Source organism: Cryptomeria japonica, chromosome 3, assembly GCF_030272615.1.
Source record: "Cryptomeria japonica chromosome 3, Sugi_1.0, whole genome shotgun sequence".
Classification (NCBI taxonomy): domain Eukaryota; kingdom Viridiplantae; phylum Streptophyta; class Pinopsida; order Cupressales; family Cupressaceae; genus Cryptomeria; species Cryptomeria japonica.
In genome coordinates this window covers 904,486,956-904,499,082 of record NC_081407.1, presented here as the reverse complement: position 1 = coordinate 904,499,082, position 12,127 = coordinate 904,486,956, and positions in this window count along the sequence as shown.

The following is a 12,127-nucleotide window of genomic DNA, read 5'->3' as shown; positions in this document are numbered from 1 at the left end:
AATACTCTCAACAATTTTCTAAGTCTTGTTATTGTAGCATTTTATAGCTTTGCTTTTAGTGGAATATCCCAGAAATATTCCTTCATCACATTTAGCATCAAACTTGCTCAGATGCTCACCTCTCTTGATATAGCACTTACTGCCAAACACTTTAGAATAACTCACATTAGGAGTTCTCCCATTCCAATACTCATAGGGGGTTTTGTCTTTACCTTTCTTGATGAGTACCCGGTTCATAGTATAGACTGCAGTGCTTACTGCTTCTCTCCAAAAAGTGTGAGCTACCTTTCCATGGATCATCATAGTTTTGGCCGCTTCAACTACGGTCATGTTATTCCTTTCTGCTATGTCATTCTCTTATGGTGTCCTTGGGGCAAACAACTGCCTCTTGATGTCGTTCTCTTCATAGTACTTTTTTGAATTCATCAGAAGTGAATTCACCTCACTGATCGGTTCTTAGGCATTTAATTCTTCTGTCGTTCTCCTTTTCCACCAATGCTTTGAAAACTTTGAACTTTCCAAATGCCTCAAACTTGTCTTTCAAGAATGTGACCCACATCATACTTGAGCAGTCATCGGTAAGAATCATGAAATACCAATATCCTTGAATGCTTCTAGTTTTCATCGGACCACACAGATCAGCATGCACTAGATCAAGTAAGTTCTCTACTGAAAAAGACTTACCGTTGAATGTTGAGGAAGACATCTTCCCAAGTTGACATTCTCTGCATAAAGCATTCTCCAGTTTGTTCAGAAAAGGCAATCCTCTTACTGTCTTGATCTTACTATCCTTTACAATATTATCAAAATTCATATGACAAAGTCTCCTGTGCCATATCTAACTGTCATCAAACTTTGCCATCAGGCACTGACTAATCTTGGCATTCAACTGAAACAGGTTTCCTCTAGTCTGCTTACCGGTGGAAATAAGTTCACCACTCTTTCCAATTATTCTACAAACTCCACCTTTGAACTCCAGAATGAGTCCTTTGTCATTCAGCTGAGCAACACTCAAAAGGTTGTGCTTAAGGCCTTCCACCTAGTAGACATCATCTGCACTGCTCTTTCCATTCAGTGAGATGGATCCTTTTCCTTTCACCATGCAAGGTGCATCATTGCCAAACCAGACAACACCTCCATCATATTCTTCCAAAGACAGAAACTTTCTCTGGTCACCAGTCATGTGGTGAGAACACCTGCTATCAATGATCCACTCATTAGAGTTGTCAATGTGAGAGACAAGGGCTTTCTGATCATACACCTATTCCTTTACAGCTACAAACACTATGTCCTCATTCTCTTCATCCTCAGATTCTTCATCCATAACACCTTCATCCACTGCAACAAGACAATTTCTCCTACCTCCTCCTTTATACTTTCTAAACCTTTCTGGTTTATCCTTATTGTCATTGTTAGGACAATTAGCAGCTATATGTCCTATCTTATTGTAGGAAAAACATTTTAGAGGAAGCTTACCTTTTTATTTTCTGGTGCCTTTTAGAAGTCTCTTGGCAAGAAGAGCTTCAAACTCCATCAGAATCTCCTCATCATACATGTCTCTGCTTGGCCTGGATTCATAACTGGTGTTGAATTCCTTTCCTTTTTTGGTTGGTGCGGAGGAAACAAACGCTCTAAAGGCTGACTCTGTCTTCTGAACACTACCATCATAGTTATTCAATTCATATGCAATCAACTTTGCAATGATAGAGTCTAGAGATACCTTTGTCTTGTCGATGGACCTTAACTCCTGAATAGAGGCAACCCTGATTGCATAGACTGGTAACAATGATCTCAAAACTTTACTAACAATGGTGGCATCATCAATTGTTCCACTAGTGCTCTTGATATCTCCAACCATAGTCTTGATCCTTATGCCATATTGTTGAATGGTCTCACCTTCAACCATCCTCATGTCTTCGAATTTTCCTCTGAGGCTTTCTTCCTTAGCCTACTTGACATACTCATAACCGCCATAAATGGTTTCCAGTGTGTCCCATACATCCTTAGGATTGTCCTTATCTTGTACATCAATGAACTCAATATCAAACAGGATGCTAATAAGGGCTTCCATGACGTGCCCATTTTCTTGAATCCCTCTTTTTTTATCATCGGTCAGAGTGCCAGTGGAGATTATATAGGCATTCTCAACATAGCTCCAGTGTTGAGCGCCCAAACTCTTAATATAAATCTTCATTCTATCCTTCCATATTTTGATGTTATCCCTATTGAACTTAGGACCTTCCCTCTTCATCATTAAAGAAGGATATTTTTCCTCAAGTGGTTAAGCTTATATCACTGAGGACCTGGAGTCGCTCTGATACCAATTGATGAATAATGATGAACAACTAATACCCTAATCGATACTGAGAGTGGGGGGTGAATCAGTACAGACAAAAACTTGCTTCAATATTTTGACACTCTCTTAACATAGATAACCGACTGTCTATACCACTGTACTTAACCATAGCAATACCGGTTAAACAAAAATGCTTCAGACAGCTAAATCGGTTAACCAAAAGTACTTAAAACAACATTCAACAGATCTCAGATCTTGATTGCTACTTTACCAGTTTAGTCATGCATGAGTTGCATCAATAATACCACAATCATTTAGCACTGCATGCATATTCAACTTTAATCAAAAACTACTCAATCATCACATGAAAACTCACAACCCATAACACACAGATTTTTAACGTGGAAACCCAAATGGGAAAAACCATGGTGGGGATGAATACCCACAAGCTTTTTTTCAACTCTTTTGAAGTTCGCTCTGTTAGGAGCCTAGTCTGGTTAAAGACTTTACAATAAGGTTCTGTTAGGAACCAATCCTACTAGGGATCACCCAGTTAGGGGATGGCTATAAACCCTGTTAAAGGTTACCTCGCTAGAGGATTTAAAGAACTCAATGAACTTGAGTCACTTGGTTAGAGGATTTGCAACAAGCTTGTTAAAGCTACCCGGTCAAGGGATTTTCCTTTTGTTGAAATGGTTAGAAGTCGACAAGTAAAGCTTTGAGATGATAACAACACTACTTGCTAAGGCATATCCTTTTCAGCTCCTCTCCTCTGCAATCACACTCTGTAGATTCTACACTCTGGTTTGGCAAGTATCTCAACATGCGGACACAAAAAAAAAACATCTTTTGCCAACTCAAACAATAACAAACATCATCAACCTTATAGACAACAATTAGTTCGGTGGCATAAACCCTAAACCCTAAGTATGTTAGGTTTACAATTTCAAGCTGTCCAATCCTGACCGTTAAATCCATTGAATAAAATGAAACGATCTAAAACAGATCTCAAGTCATTCTGCATCATCTGATCTTCAACGCATCTGGAAAATAGTAACCCATCATGCACACTTCACAAACCGCTCAGAACATCACACATTCCCGAGGTAGGCATTCAATGCTTTTGATCTTCACGTGCAAGATCCTCAAGGAAATCCTTCTCATGCACATAATTGACATGGTATCCCGATCCTTATCCTTATTGTTCACAAAACAACATCGGTTGCACCGCATAAGCTAAAATGGAAACCCTAGAGCTAAACAGAGATTACCAACTAGTAGTCACACTTAGTGAACCCTGACTGCGAACCCCGACACCGGTTCACACCATCTTGGTTGACTATAGCCGCTTCCAGTATTCATATTGGTGCACCTTCTTAAGAACTTATTGACAACATACATTGTCACCGCTTCATTATATGCCAATAGGATGTCTATATGAGCATCTTCCTTCTGAGTTGATAGTAATTAGTTTAGATGAGTCAGAAGGATATACCCCATCGATTCCATGAGTAGAGATATATATTTATGTGATATCATTTTTTTTTAAACAACGATAAATAAAGTTGTTATTTTGCTAAAGTAGTATGGTGCCAGAATAGTTGGAAGAAGAGTATCTCCTAGACTTAGCATATTTAAATGGACACATATCCTGGATAATAGTCTCCTGAGTGGAGATGAGCACTTTTAAGTATGTTTCTTATATAGTATAGCTGTAGTTGAGATATTATAACATTAATAGCTATCATAAGAACCTAGATGCATTGGATGCTTGATTTATTAAACTATGTTCCTAGACTAGTATTATTCTAACTTGTTCTTGTGAAAGATATAGATACTATTCTATTATACTCTAAGTCTGTAGTGTACAAGGTAGGTATTATATGGATGAATTATTTGGATAGAAATTATGGATGAAACCTTCTTAGGACTTCATCTTCTTTTCTGTGCTCAAGTTTTGTGGTCCTTGTCGACACAATGGCAAAACTGTTGGTACTAAGTTTGATATTCTCTCTAGCACACTTTGGAAAGGATACCCCAAGGTGTTGTAACATTCCCTCACATGTGACTACTCTTAGTCACACAGTTCATGTGACATATATCCAGTTTGATGTTTTATTTGGTTTATTGATGAATTCTTTGATTTTTGGCTATTTGGATTTGGCTTTTCTTAAGCCAATCATATTTTTCTTTTGTAATTGGGTGAGTCACCAATTTTCTATCTCTATTTTTGTGGCCCTTGGTCACATTTGACTTATTGTTTCATTATGCGCATTTTATAATTTACTGTTGAAATTGATCATTGTTCTCTTAATCCTTATGGTAGCATTTTTTTATTTTCATAATGCATTTATTCCCTATCATGTTCATAGAGAAACCCTGATAGAATGTACAAGGAAGTAGAAGTCGAGGAGTGTGCCAAGCATAGTTATTTGTGGTAGTTAGGACAAAATACCATGTATGTGTATAACGTTTAGTTTGAGTGACTTCAATATGAGAAACAAGTGTGTGGATCTCATAAAGGTATGCATATAACATATATATATATTTAGAAGATAGAAAAATTTGTGTTCCTACTTTCCTTAAGATCATAAGTTGGTGATGGAGTCTTGGACATCCAAGTACAAGTGGTCTTTGATGAAAACATATTTTGAGTTAGTTGAGTATGGGTTGCATTACCAGATGCTCAACATATGCTATTACATTAAGATTTTATATTAATATGATTACCCGATTAGTTGTCGGTTAAAGGTGTGCCTATTAGTTCCAAAATCTTTACGGGATGTTATAAGTCAAAGGACTAAAGTAGAGTTAGTTGGTTGGAATATTTGGAATTAATAGGAAGCCGAATGATGGATTCTCATAGACCAAGAAAATCTTTATCTACCATAGTTAATTTAAAAATCGACTTACGATAGCAATTGTTTTGGAATCCCTTGGAAGAGAAACATTACCTAAGGGTTAAGTAAGCCTTGGAGTTAGATTTTTTCAGATCATTGGATTGATGGATATGAGTTGAAACCTAATGGTATTTTGAGATACCAAAGGAGGATGTACATACCTGAAGGAAGAAACTTGAGGAAGTCAAAATTGTATAAGGTATACAATACACCTTATTTAGAATATTTGAAAGTGACAAAGATGGTAGCTGAATTGAGAACTTTGTATTTTGGCCTAAACTCAAGAAAAGAGGTGATTGAGTATGTGGTACAATGTTTGGAATGCCAGCGAGTAAAAGTTGAGCATGTTCATCCAGTAAGACTTTTATTTCAACATGTCTTACCTAAGTATAAGTGGCAAGTAATCAGTATGGATTTAATCCAAGGATTTCCTTTAAGTAAGAACACGCATGATACCATTATCGACAGATTGACAAAAGTTGCACATTTTGTACCTAGAAATCTTAAGGACGGATCATTGACTCTTGCAATATACTCTGGATATTTTAGTGAGAGAGAAGCATAAATGACATTAACACTAATAGATTCTCTCTTAGAGGCTTTAGTATGCTTGAAAGGATCATAACCAAGCCCAAATGTCATATCACAAAAGTTGTTTTCCAAGGGAAATTTAATCCCTTGTTCTTGAGCACCACATCCATTTCCATTATATCCACACCTAGCTAGGATGTGAAAATCAAGACCATAAAGGTTAGTCATTTCCGAAGAAGAAGGAGGATTTTCAAAAAGTGAAGGATCAAAGTCCTCTAAACTAGAAACTAAGGGAGATGAAACCTAAGAGGTTGCCACAAAGTTATTACTCAATGGCCCAGACAAAGTAGATTTCTTTTTTGGGTTCTTCTTCTTCTTTCTTCTTTTTGACCTTAGGTTCTCTAAGGGGAATTCTATATTCCCCTATGAAAGTAGGATTGAAATCAAGAGATTACCAATCATCTTCTGCAAGAATCTGTTCAAGAGAGAAAGTATTCTCAATCGTAGAGTGAGGCTGAGAAGATTCTTCCTCAAAAACTTTAGGTCCACTTCAAGAAGCTTCACGGATCGATCCAGATATAGGAGATAGGTTTGATGAACTATTCTCACTAATCAGAGTAGAAACTTTAGAATAATTGTCTAAGATAGTTGGGGAAGAATTGACTGAAGAGGATTTAGAACGATGTTTGTAAACAATCCTTAAATCTCATGTCTCCTAAGAAGGTATATGTTATGTTGTTGTAAATGAATTTGATTTTCCTATGCAATGTAGAGGGATCAACCTGCATGCTATGAATCCAAGGTCTTCCTAGAAACAAGTTATATGTCAACTCTCCAGACATAACATGGATAGCAGTAGGTAAAGTAATAGGACCTACCTTAATAGGCAAGGTGATGATACCTAGTGAAGATTTAGCAACATTATTGAAGCCACTGATAGTGAGAGAATCGGGCTTGATAAGAGATGTATCAATATTGATCTTATGTAGCATGTTAATGCTACAAACATTAAGGCCAAAATTGTTATCCACTAATGTTCGTCTTATTGTGCTATCATTTATGATAACCATAATAATTAAGGGATCATATTGTTGTTGAGTTTCACTAGAAGGAAGCTCATCTTGTGTAAACACAATCTGGGCCTTAGGTGATGAAATAGAGAGAATCAAGGAAGCCATATTATTGGATGTCACTGCGAGTAGGACATTCAATGTTTTCAAGGCATCTTATAACATTCCATGATGAGTCGAGGAAGTTTGAAGAAAATCCCAAAGGGATATCTTGGCAGGAGTAGCTTTAAGTTGTTCGATAAGATCATATTCCTTACCAAGGGTTTGTGAAATACGAGGTGCTTGAGGAAGAATGAGTTGAGGATCAAGTAGAGGAGTTAGAACAATTGGAGGAGGATTAGGTTGCCTATTGTTTCTTGTGTTATAGGTATGGGCAACTACATTATAACTCTCCTTAGTAAGTTGTCTGGCATAGCTATAAGGACTCTTAGTGGGATTCCTTCCTTGAACCGTAATGATGGGTTTGTTTGGAGTGCTAAAAGAATCATGACCATATCCACCTTGAACCATGAAAAGAGGTTGATTAGGAAGAGGTGAAGTTGGAGAAGGACAAGCACCTTGGACAATAAAAAGAGGTTTTCTATGTTCATTGACATTGATCATGTTGATTAACATTTTTAGATGCATTATTCTTGTTTGAAAGTTTAGGCAAAGACATAAAGTCATCAAGGGCATCATCCAATAAAGCAAGGTCATAGTGATTGAAAGGCTTATCTTTGGATTCAAAAGGAGACATAACATCATAGAGGAAATTATGGGAATCAACTATGTTTCTAGATCTAGTGGAGGAGTTGATAGGAATATACCCATGAGAGGGATCATTCAACTTATCTTTCTCATCACCACGAAATGGTATAGTAACAAGGTTGATTAATTTTTGGAAAAATGAGAGTTTAGAAGGCTTAGGGTTCAAAAAATCATCTAGAGATTCATCTAATTCATCCTTACTAAATTCATAATAAACAAAATTTCATACATCATCAAAAGCATGAACTTCTTGCAAATAGAAATATGACATTTTGAAATGAAAATTGCATGAAACTTAAACACACAATGCAAGGAAAATGAAAGAAACCTATATTTTTTTTCTTTTTCTCTTTTTTTTTTCTTGTTTTGTTTTGAAAGAAAATTAAATAAACAAGATCTAGATCTAACAATGCAATTCAATGCAATGAAAATTAAATTGGGTTCACGTCGGGTTCACCAAAGATGTGTAGGGGAAAAAGTGAGACTAAGTATGGAAACCCTAATCCCACTCTCATACACACTCATGGAATACGAAAGAGCCTAAGGAGGTAACTCACGTCGGCTACTTCTTATGAGAAAGAGAGAGCCATGGATTACCTCTTAGGTTTTCTATTCCTTTGTTGTAAATGAGAGAGAGGAATGATGCAAAATGCAATCTAACCTAGAAAGCAAGTAAGCAAACAAATCCTAATCTGAGAATGCAGATCAAAGAACAACTAATACACTACTGAAAATTATAAATCAAAAGACAAAATTAGAGGTGCACCTGTGTCTAAAATCTGAACAAAAATGTCAGGGACCAAGGCACCACACCACTGTCCTAATTCTGTAATTCTGGAGCTGCAATTGAGAAGAGGGATTCTGTGCTCTGTGAGTTATTGTTCTGCCAATTCCTGTTGATAGAGGGCAGGACTAGGGCGTCACGCCCCTATCCTTGATAGGCTTTCTACACTTCTGAATTTTCTGAGGGATGTGGATGCCTATTCCAGACCTATACCTACAATCTGAAAAGGGAAGGTTTGGGGTGGCTATATAGATTTTTTTCGTAGTCAAACCCCCGTGTTGATGATTTCCACCTCCACGAATAGTCGATAATGTATTGAAAATGTGTGTGTAATAACCTTGTGTATATGCAAGATCCTAAGAATGAAAGTAAACAACCTAGAGCAACCCTAAAGAGTAAACCCTAATTGCTTATAATTGACAAAGTAAATGCTCTAAATCCATAATGCAAAGTGATTTGAAGCATGAATATGAATCAAAATGAAGCTTATGCAAAGATCCAAAAACAACATGAAACCAAACCCAACCCCAAGGGAGAGGTAAAAGCCAATCGTCAGTCGGTGATCTCCTATTGTTCGTCTACATCTTCAAAAGCCCCTAATTGATAAAATGATGCTTGATGAATGTTGTTGAAGACTTAAAATATTTACTCTTTCGCTGCAAAGAAGGCTCTAATACTCCAAAAACCTGCCCTTAGATTCTTAGAAGAAGACCCCTTCAAATGAAGAAAGAGAGCTCTTAAGTATGAAACCCTAGATCTTAATTTCATGTTTAGGTTGACCTAGGATTTTAATTTCTCACTGATATTTTGGGGTTAAGCATTATCATATCATAGGATTGTGCTCTTGAAATTTCGGGAAAAAAGTCGTGGACCATGTGCATTCTCGCCATGGTTCGACCAACTTTTCACCGAATTTCCAGGGTCATTAGATATGATGATATTAGAGCGCATCCCAAAGTTATAGCCGTTTTAGACTAGTTTTGATATGAGAAACTGGGCCTAAACAGTTGAAATAAGACATAATTAGGGTTTATGATTAAATGATTCATTAGAGAAATAATATGAAAAGGGGCACACTTAGGGTAAAGGGCCCAACTTTGTAATGTGTAAAGTGATGAGACAAGACCTTAGATTTAATTAAATTAATTAATTAAATTCTTAAAGAGGAATGAGAAATGCAAGATGCAAGACACACTAAGGCGAGTGCTAACCTAAGTGTGAAATTGTACCACCCTAGCAAGGGTGTACAATTTACGACACTACACTTTGTTTGGGGAATCTCATTGTGGTAATGTGCTTGACTTTTGGATGCATGCTACCTTAAAGCTATTCCTATCGATAAGTCTACCTTAAAGCTATTGCTATCGATAAGGCATATGCAATTACTTTAACATGGGGGCATACACTCTGCTCAATGTTACACTTTATGCACACACCAATGACATGTTTTCATTTCAATTCAATATTCAAGTTACTTTGCAAATTGAGCCTTTTTCTTTATAATTTGGTATTTCAAAATTTAATTTTTCATGACTCGTAATAAGCACGAATATTACTAGGCCAGTATAGTCATGTTCTTTCCCCTTCATGTCATGGTGTCCCTTTTATCTTGATATTAGAGTAGTAAGATCCTAAAGTCCCTGGGGACTTGGTGTGTCTTGTCTCTTTGGTATCTTGGTGAAAGTTTTTCAATGAGACTTTGTACTTTACCGTGAGTATGGGTTTAGTCTCATACTCTCACTAAAGTGGGGGCTAAATGTTGTGCCATAAATTGTATCCACATACAATTTCATCCTCACCTAGACCTCACCTTGGCATTCTATCTTTCAGTGCCTAATGTCTACTTTGATTCTACTCAGACCTTCCAAAAATATGCATTTTCAACTCCCTTTCTAACCCCTATTCAAATATGAATCCTAATTAATAGGACCAAGATGTTGGGAGCGCCTTGGTCCTAGCTCAAGACTAGGGCACCCCCACTACCCCGATCCTCCTAATCAGGACCCAAATTTGGTCCCATCAATGATCACTTCAATTGGGTGGGAATTTAGGTCTCGTGTTGACCTACTCGGGAAATTGAAATAATTTTTGGATAGTTAAGAATAAAAGGAGGCCTACTACTCATTTTTGAAGTCAAAGATGGATGGATCTATCTTAATTACACTCTAGAAAATTCAATTCAAGTGAGAAAGAAATCAAGCATTTATCAAGTATTGAAGGAGAGGTCAAGTCAAGTTCAAGCATCCAAGATGGCATTCATGATCAACCTTACATGAAGACTTTCTACATGACATTCATCAAGCTATCAACTTCAATTACAAGCATTTGAATTTAGATCTAGCCTTTCCCTCAAATGGAAAGTATTTTTTTGCAATTCAAATTCCATTTCCATTTAATTTATCATTTCATTCTCAAGGTTAATTCCTAAAATGGGGTTTGACTATGCACAACCCTTTTATCTCTTTATATTTGCAAGAAATTGATTTAGGTGTTGTGATCAAAGATTATGATAGAATAGACAATGACAAATAGGTTCAACTTTTACAGGTACAAAAAGTGGAGGACCAAGTAGCTCCCACTACCCTGTGTTGGAAACCAATAACACTGAGAAGGGGGGTGAATCAGTGTTATACCAGAATAAAAGGTTTTAGCCTTGACAAAACATACATACACCAATCGGTATACGAGTATAAATAGAATTGAAAGAAGTAATGTAACCAATAAGCCAAACATATAAATGAGAACCATAACACGCGGATTTATATGTGGAAAACCTCAATGAGGAAAAAACACGGTGGGATTTGTGACCCACAATATCAATCCATTGGCCATATGAAGAGATATTACATTATATGTTGGGGCCTGCACTTGTGGGAAGGCTTACAACCTAGAGCACACTGGTCATCACAAAAGGAGTCTCACTGACTACATACAAATCCAAACTACAAACCAGAGAAGTGTTGAACTACAAAAGATAGCATCTCCTATGCCAAAATACGGTTCTGGTTTATGCTCTGTCTATTCCAATTAAAACCTCAGTACCGGAATAACCCTTACAATGAATTCCTCACATACATAGTCTCTCTGATATATTTCACATTGCATTACATCCATAACCTGATATATATATTCCTTATTATTTTCCATCTATGCATATCCTATATATACCCTATACAAATTTATGCCTTATGTCGTCTTACAAGGATATATATAATTACATAATACATTTCGGCCTGATAATATAAATCTATAAACATTAAAACAAATTGTTGATGCCAGATCTAAGATATGTCAGCCTCCAATACCGATATCCTTTATTATACCATGTCGGCCTACATTGCCGATGACCAAAGAAATCTTCTATCCTGCCGATGTCGATGTCGGGTTTGTGAAGTGCCTCCCGGTATACCATATGAAGCTTGAACCCAAAAACATGTTGCCATCAATGACAACATAATGAAACATAACCAATAGAGTGTCAATTGCCAACAATCTCCCCCTTTGGCATTGATGGCAACACTCATGTGAAAAAATGGTCATGGTTTCAACTGTTGGTTTCATCCTACCCTACTCCCCCTAAGCTGAATATGCAAAATGCTCCAATACTCCAAATTTCAAAAACTTTGTAACTCTGTCTAATGTATGCAACCCTTCATTCTTTTTCAATATGAAACCTTTCATTATTTTTCACATGTATACTATTCCCCCTTTGACATCAATGCCCAAAAATTGTAAAAAAAATGTCAAAGAATGATAATTGTACACTGAATATCTCCCAAAAAAAATGTCTTACCAAAGC